Source organism: Sus scrofa, chromosome X (genome assembly GCF_054392235.1).
Source record: "Sus scrofa isolate SSC_HxYL_T2T_F1_AM1 chromosome X, Sscrofa_HxYL_maternal_Yorkshire_Landrace_v2.0, whole genome shotgun sequence".
In the NCBI taxonomy this organism is placed as follows: domain Eukaryota; kingdom Metazoa; phylum Chordata; class Mammalia; order Artiodactyla; family Suidae; genus Sus; species Sus scrofa.
In genome coordinates, this window is record NC_139401.1 from 80,174,046 (window position 1) to 80,182,936 (window position 8,891).

The following is an 8,891-nucleotide window of genomic DNA, read 5'->3' on the forward strand; positions in this document are numbered from 1 at the left end:
TTTGGTTTTGATTTGTGGTTGCCCTGTTTTTTAAGAATGTTAACACCTTCCTGTATCTTCTTGCTTTAGCCTGATATTCATATAGGCTGAAACAATTCATTAAAATAAATAAAAGAATCTATATTTTCTTATTTTCCTTCCCCACATTCTATGATCATGAAGTCTTTTTTTAAAATCTTCATTTTATCTTTTTGTTGTTCCTTGTATTTATCACCACTTTTACAGTAGTTTTTTTTTTTTTTTTTCTCTTTTAGATCTGTATGCTGGCTTAGTAAAGTGATTGATTGCTTTCCAATTGTGGTTTCCTCCATCCTATTTCTTCTTGTGACTTTTTTTTTTTTTTTAATTTAGAAATGCCCTTTCAGTATTTCTTTTAGATTGGTTTAGTGTGGCTGTACTCTTTTAGATTTTGTTTGTTGGAGAAATTCTTTATTTCCTCTTCTATTTTAAATGATATTCTTGTTGGATAGAGTATTATAGGTTGCAAATTTTTTCCTTTCAGAACTTTAAATATATCTTGCCACTCCCTTATGGCCCATAGTATTTCTGTAGAGAAATCAGCTGATAGTCTTCTTGGGGTTCCTTTATAATTAATGCTTTGCTTTTCTTTTGCTGCCTTTAGAATCCTCTCTTTATCTTTAAATTTTGCCACTTTTATTATAATATGTCTTGGTGTGATCCTATTTGGTTTCAACTTGTTTGGGGCCCTCTGTGCTTCCTGTATCTTGATATCAGTTTCCTTTAGACTTGGAAAGTATTCAGACATAATTTCTTCAAATATATTTTCAATCCCCTTTGCTTTTTATTCTCCTTCTGGAATTCCTATTATGCATAGATTGGCCTGCTTTATATTACCCCTTAGATCTCTTATATTACTTTCTTTTTTATTTGGTTTTCTGTTTGTTGTCCTGATTGGGTGATTATTTTTATTCTATCTTCCAAGTCACTAATTCATTCCTCTGCATTAATCATTCTGCTCCTTAGTCCCTTTAGCTCAGTTTACAGCTCTGCAAATGAATTTTCTAATTTTTCTATGTTCCTACTTGTATGTTCTAGTTCTAAAGGAATCTGCATTACTGTTCATATCTGCTCTTAATTCCTTCAGTATTTTCACTACCTCCCTTTTGGACTCTGTGTCTGTCAGACTGCAGAGGTCTGTTTCATTGTTTGCTGCTTCAGGTGAATTCACTTGTTTTTTACAGGCAATGGTTCCTGAGCTTCTTCATATTGCTTATATTTTTCTTTTTCTGTCAGTAGGGAAGGCAAACTGTGGTCTTGGAGGGCTACTTCTATGCAAGGGTGCCCCTTTGTATTTTATGGGGTGTTACTCTTTATTTTTGGTGTGGGAGTTTGAATATTTGCTGTCTCTTTCTTGGGTGTGAGCAGGCTGTTATCCCCAGAGTGCTGAGTGTTTTCCAGGGAGAAAGAGGCAATGGGTAGGGCTAGAGTCAGTGCCTAGTTGCTTGGCTCTTAACCACAGCAAGTACCTGCAGAAAGGTGGCACAGGCTACTTCTTGTTGCAGGGCCCTGGGAAGTGGTAATAAGCCTAGGCAGATCTACAAGGTGCCCAGAGCATTTGGCAGTGGCAGTGGCAGTGGCAGGGTGTGTGAGTTCCCAGAGGAGGTAGAGCAACAGTAGGTTGTGTTTGATTGCAATGCCCTCCTCTGAGGTGACTGGAGCTGTAAGTGGTGTCTGTTCAGGGACCTATAGTGGTAGCAGGCCACTCACATTTCTGGAGTCACTGATAACTGCAGTGGTTTGCCCTCACCACCTGCAGACCATGCAAGAATCACCCCATCTCACTTAGCTCACACAGGAGGTTCTGCACAGGCTGCTCCTATTTGCAGAATCCTGGGAAGTGACAGAAATCAAGCATGTGGGCACTTCCTGGAGCATTCAGCAGTGGCAGCACCAGGGCTGGTGTACTCCCAGGGGTGTGAAAGCAATGGTGGCAGGTGTTCAGTCATAATGCCCTCCTCTGTGGTACTCTTGAGGTGATTGGGGCCACAAGTGGTGCCTGTGGTGGTGGGCCACATCCACCTCGGGAGTCAGGGATTACTGTGGTGGTTTGCCCCCACCACCTGCAGACCATGCAAGAAGCATCCTGTCCTGCTTAGCCCACACAGGAGGTGCAGCACCAGCTGCTCCTAGTTGTAGGTTCTTGGAAAGGGACAGTGATCAATTGTCTGCGCACTACCCATTGTGTTTTGCAGTGGTAGGTGCAGGGCAGGTGTTTTTCCAGTGGGCTGAGAGCAATAACATGTGGTGTTAGTTGCAGTGCACTCCTTTTTTTTTTTTTTTTTGCCAACCCCTTAGGTGACTGGAGTCATAGGTGGAGCCCACTCACAGGCCCCCAGTGGTGGCAGGCCACACCTCCAACTGGCTTCCATGAAGACTACCACTGTCCACCCCTGCCACTTGTAGATCATGCAAGAGGCACATTTCATTTAGCCTCCTGATGCCTTTAGCCCACACAAGAGGTGGGCTAAAGGCATCTTGTGCAGACTACAGGCACCATCCACCTGTAGTCTGCACAAGAAGTGACTGGTCCCCTGTAACCTGAGCAAGTGGCTTCTCACCACCCAGAGCCTGCACCAGAGGTGCCCTGCCTTCTGAGAGCTAGAGTGTGCCTGCTCAGGGAGATTCCTATGGTGCTCCACCCCTCCTCCTCTCACTGTCCCCAACAATAGCATCTTGCTTCTCCTGCAGGCCCAGACCTTATCCAGGGTTCCCTCTGCCATGGCATTCCACTCCACAGCCTGGAGCACACTGCTCCCCCAACCCATGGCACACCACTTCTTAGCCCCTTAGGCTGTCCCCACACAGCCAACCATAGTCCTCTCCTGGGGATTCAGAGCCCAGCCCCCACCCTAGTGTCTCAGGCTGTGGTGTCCTGGCTCGTGGTGCAGATGATCTGTGTGGCTCTCACTCTACTTTGCCCTCCTCAGTCTAGCTGCTGTGTTTTTCTTGGCTACTTTGAGGCCCTTCTTCTCAGCTGATCTCCTGATCAGTTAGGTGGCTTCCCAGGGTGTGGGTTCCTTTTCTCCTTCACAGCTCCCTCTCGGGAATTCTAATCCTGTATTGATTTCTTTTCTCTCTCTCTCTTTTTCTTTTGTTGTACCCAGTTATGTCAAGAGTTTCTTGCCTTTTTTGGAGGTTTAAGTTCTTCTGCCAGAATTCAGTAGATATTCTGTGTGAGTCCTTTTACATGTCAATGTGGGTTTTTTTAATGTGCTTGTGGGAGAAGGTGAGCACGATGTCTTACTCCTCTGCCATCTTGATTCACCACCCTGCATCCCATATATATTGAGTTGGTGTCTCTTCATTTTAATTTTCTCCAAGCATTTTTTAAATTTCTCCTTTGATTTATTTAGTGGTTGTTTAGTAGTATGTTATTTAGTCTCCAGGTGTTTGTGACTTTTGCAGTTTTTTTTTTTCTTGTATTCAATTTTAAGTCTCATAACATTGTGGTCTTAAAAGATGCTCGATATGATTTCAATTTTCTTTAATTTATCAATACTGGTTTTGTGACCTAGCATGTGACATATCTTGAAGAATGTTCTCCCTCATAGTCTCCATCAACCATAAGGATCACCTCTTCTACAAAGTAAATATTAGTTCTTTTCTGTAGAATTTAACCTAAGAGAATGTAATTGTGAATAACTGGCAAAAATTAAATGAGAAAATTTACCTCTATTTCATCTTGTATAGTAACATTGATTATTTAAAAGTGTACATATTATCACAAAACATTAAATTCATGGTCTTAAACTGTACCCTTGTGATACTGTTCAGATCTATGAGAAAAACTATGCCTAGCCATTTAATTTTTTCTTTTCAGCTTTGTCTTTCTGGAAGTAAATTTCCCTCTTCAAATTCCATGCTTTTAGCCTTAGTGTGATTTCATCTTTAGTGGCTCTTCTCCAGAACAGTAGTTATCACTATCTGCCTTCTCTCCCACCTAAGTGGGTGCCACCAACCCATGGAAGATTTGATGAGGCCCCCTGGGGCCTCAGAACTATCTTTTCAGTTTTGAACTAAAGGCTGATAAAGACTACCACTTTAAGCTGGATAATGATGAAAATTAGCACCAGATATTTTTAAGAACGGTCAGTTTAGGGGCTGGTGCAAAGGATGAATTGCACATTGTTGAAGCAGAGGCAATGAATTATGAAGGCAGTTCAATAAAAGTAACACTTGAAACTTTGAAAATATCTGTTTAGCCAACTGTTTCCCTTTGGGGCTTTGAAATAACACCAGTGGTCTTATGGTTGAAGCGTAGTTCAGGGCCTATACATATTAGTGGACAGTACTTAGTAGCTGTAGAGGAAGATGCAGTCAGAAGATGAAGAGCAGGATAATGTGAAACTTCTGAATATATCTGGAAAGTCTGTCCCTGGAGGTGGTAGCAAGTTACCACAGAAAAAAGTAAAACTTGCAGTTGATGAAGATGAAGATGATGATGATGATGATGATGACTTTGATGAATGTGGAAGAAAAGCCTCCACAAAAATCTCCAGTAAAGAAAACAATAATTGATACTCCTGCCTAAAATGCACAAAAATCAACCAAAATGGAAAAGACTCAAAACCATCAACACCAAGATCAAAAGGTCAAGAATCCTTCAGAAAACAGGAAAAACTCCTAAAACACTGAAAGGACTTTGTTCTATAGAAGACATTAAAGCAAAAATGCAAGCAAGTATAGAAAAAAAAAATGGTTCTCTTCCCAAAGTGGAAGCCAAGTTCATCAATTATGTGAAGAATTGTTTCCAAATGACTGACCAGGAGGCTATTCAAGATCTCTGGCAGTGGAAGAAGTCTCTTTAAGAAAATAGTTTAGTTTAAACAGATTGTTAAAATTTTCCATCTTATTTCATTTATGTAACAGTTGATATCTGGCAGTCCTTTTTATAATGCAAAGTGAGAACTTTCCCTGTCATGTCTGATAAATGTTGTCCAGGATCCATTGCCAAGAATGTGTTTTCTAAAATGCCTGTTTAGTTTTTATGGAATCTTATGATAGGACATAGTAGGAGTGGTGACCAGACAAATGGAAATTGTGGGAAGCCAAAAATATACTTGTGAAATAAACTGAGTATTTTATTAAAGTAGCACTATTCCTTAAAAAAAAATTCCATGCTTTTAGCTGTTTTTCCTAAATGGGCTTACCATGCATAATGTCAATTAATGGCTTGTATTTGAAAACCTCAACTATTTGTTGCTAATGTATTTATTTTGTATGTTCTCTATGCTGAAGTTCATAATGTGCCTTGTAAATTAAAATGAAAAGGAAACATTATCATAATAGTGAACATTATCATAATAGCATTTTTCAAAAAGTATAGCTCCCCTTTTGATGTGTTTCATTAAAGTGGGGATCTTTTATGGAAACTATTTTATTGGGAGTCATGGCAAGTGATGGACAATATAATGAGCCACAAGTTCATTTGAAAAATATCCAGATTAGCAATTTTCTGCCACAGTGTAATAGTAAGGCTATATGTATGCCAGAGTGTAATAGGATGGCCAGTTTATAGCTAAGCACAAAATCTACCAGTACCCTGACCTTAAACAGAGTGCCCCAAATGGAAAAGGCACACTAGAAAGTGTAGCAACAATATTGAGTGAAAATAAGGCTACTGTTTGCTTTTTGTTCACCAACCTGTGTATGTGTTAATTTGTTTTCAGTTTATTTCTGTTTTGAGAACTATTAATTTCAAAACAGATGAATAAATTCTCAAGGTATATTCCAACTCCCTTAAAAAAATATTTACATGTTATGGATATAAATATATAAATAATAATGTCTATATTTTAGGTATTTTTAGAGCTTAATTTTCTTAGTCAAATTGGGTCACAATAACAAATTATCATTCACTGGGTGGCTAAAACAACAAATATTTACTTCCAACAATTCTGGAGTCTTGGAAGTCAATGATCAAAGTGCTAGTAGATTTGGTGTCCTGTGAGAATCCTCTTCTTGTTTTATAACCAGACTTCTTGCTCTATCCTCACACAGCAGAGTGAGAAGGTATTCTGGTCTGTTCCTCTGCCTATAAAGTGAGTAATCTTATCATGTATATTCCACCCTCATGACCTCATCTAAATCTAAATACAACCCAAAGTCTCCATTTCCAAATGCTGTTACATGGGGGATTAGGGCTTCAACATGAAATATTGAGATGACAAAAAATTTAATCCATAGCAATTGTCAATATTACCAATGTACTAAAGAGAGCTAAAATAAGAAGATACTTTTATAATGTATCATATACACATATATTATATTAATATAATGTATGTATATGTGACTGATAATACATGAACTAATGAAGGGTTTAAAAAATTGTCTTACACTTAAAATTGTGCAGAAGGAATTCTTAGGTTCCTAGACATTGCCTAGCAAATCCCCTGGGAATTATTAATCCTCTGGGGATTATTTTAATTTTAATTTTAATTTTAATTTCTATTCACTAGGTTATTTGTAACAGTAGAAGTTTTCTTGTAGACAACTAATAGTAATGCAGATAATTTTTTTCTAAAATGTGCAAATTGATTTTGCCCAGTAAAAATACATTCAATTGTCACTTGGAAGAAAGAAAACATACATTATATTTTCTTGTCCTTTAAGATATAGGAGGTCTCACCATAGCACAATGGGATCAGTGGCTTCTCTGCAGTTCCAGGACACATGTTCGATCCTCACCTGGCACAGTGAATTAAAGGATCTAACATTGCTGCAGCTGCAGCATAGGTCACAACTGATCCCTGGCCCAGGAACTCTATATACTATGGGGCTACCAAAAAAGAAAAAAAAAAGATACAAATCTATTTAGCATATATTAGCAACTTTATTTCAGTATTAGTACTGAATAACTATCTATGTTTTTCCTTGAACCAGTTCTAATATATTACTGGTTTTCCAACTAGCTAAAGTTTTAAATAACAATTTTTGACCATTGTTCATTTTACATTTGCATGTGAGTTATGTCTTCAAATTTCTGAATGTTATACTTTAGCAGATATATACAATATAATATATATTGAATGAAAAAGTCTCATTTAGGCACTATTCTGTATGAAGAACTGCTTACTTGGTCTGTGCATTCTTTCCATCAGAGTCATCAGTGTAATTACCATTTGAGTCCTTTCAGTGGTTGTATCTATTTTAAAATGGCTAAAGTTACTCTTTTACTTGTTTATTTAAAATCCCAAAAGGATTATGAAAGAATGTCTAAGTCCACAGTACAGGAATAAAAATTTTTTGTATACAATATATTTAATTGTTAACCTAGCTATCAAACAATATACATGACATTTTAAATACACATAACTACTCTTAAATATTGTTGGAGGAAACTTTTTTTTTTTTTTTTTTGCTTTTAAGGGCCACACCCATGGCATATAGAGGTTCCCAGGCTAGGGGTTGAATTGGAGCTACAGCTGCAGGCCTATGCCACAGCCATAGCAACACAGGATCTGAGCCACGTTTGCAACCTACAGCACAGCTCATGGCAACACCGGATCCTTAACCTACTGAGCAAGGTCAAGAATCAAACCCACATCCTCTTGGATCCTAGTCAGGTTCATTAACTGCTGAGCCACAAAAGGAACTCCCAAAGGAAAAGATTTTATACTGGTTTTCTGTGGATTATTCTTTTATTTTGAGATCCTAGCTATGTAGTATTCACTTACCATCTCAGCCCCAATACATTCCAAGTTCTATAATATTAAAATGAGCATGAACTTGCCTCTGGGCTTTTATATTGATCACAGAGTATTTTTTTGGATCTCTATTTACAATTGCTTCAAGAATGTATTACAGAATAGTGACTATATTTTGATATATCTGGCTTATACTAGGAGAAAAGAAAAACAAGTGCCTTAAGTAAGGTAATTGCTTGTTAAAGGATTTCTGTATAGGAGGAGGTGTTTAGGTAAGTATGAAGCACTCTGACAGGAAGTGCTGAGACCAGCTCAGCAGGATGGGGCTGAAGAATGGGTGCTGTGAAACTTAAGGAAAAAAGTTAACATAAAACAAGACACAGAGACATTTATCTTAAGTAAAGTTGGGAACCAGGGGACTCAAGTTCTCAGGGACCAACAGCACCACCTTAAGAAACCACACTGCTTTTATTGTGTTTTTTTAGGATTATGTCAAGTGAGAAGGGGGTTGTAGGTGTAGGATATAGGTTTTTTTAAGTTATTTTAAAAGTCACATAGCTGGTTGCTGACTAAGCTTTTACTCTGACCTTTAGGCATTTAACAATCATTAGCATTTGAGGAAGTTTGGCATCAGCTATGTATGCATAGCATCCAGAGAATCACCACTGTGTTTCTGCAGACAGCTTGCCTACCTGCAGCAACCCTGAGTGCCTAGGTTTGCACCTTGGTTCTTCTTTGCTAATGCACATCCAGCTAATGACCCCTTATAAACCCCTTGGGGCTATGGGGCTCCTCTTTTATTCTTAAGAGGACGTATCATGCTGTGCAAATGGCATGCCAATCTGCACAGGTCCAGCATGCCTAGACCAACGCATTAAGTCCTCATTCAGCTAACCCTATGAATAACTTATGCCTTTAGGTCTTTGTTCTTAAGCTTAAATCATTCACTATCACTGTGACTGTTTTTCAAGCAGGAAGATGGGGTAAAGTAAAGCAGGACAAGATGGAGTTTTCAGCAAAGAGGCTAAGAAAATATTGTAGAAACATGTCTTGTGACAAGGAAGGGGACTAAGGAATTTTTTATTGAAAATAGATTTGAAGAGCAAGAAAACAATTTCTGTTGAGATTATTTATTTGGAATAACTATGGAAGGGCTGGTGTGATTATGGAGAGAACTCTCCAAGCCAGTCTTAGGTAATGCTAACGAATAAGATGTTCTGTGAT

General features: G+C 38.3%; 1 pseudogene; it reads left to right on the plus strand.

Annotated features, from left to right (window-relative positions):
* The first annotated feature begins 1,432 nt into the window (after positions 1-1,432).
* On the plus strand, positions 1,433-4,835 carry LOC100525198 (nucleophosmin pseudogene; annotated as a pseudogene).
* The last annotated feature ends 4,056 nt before the right edge of the window (positions 4,836-8,891 follow it).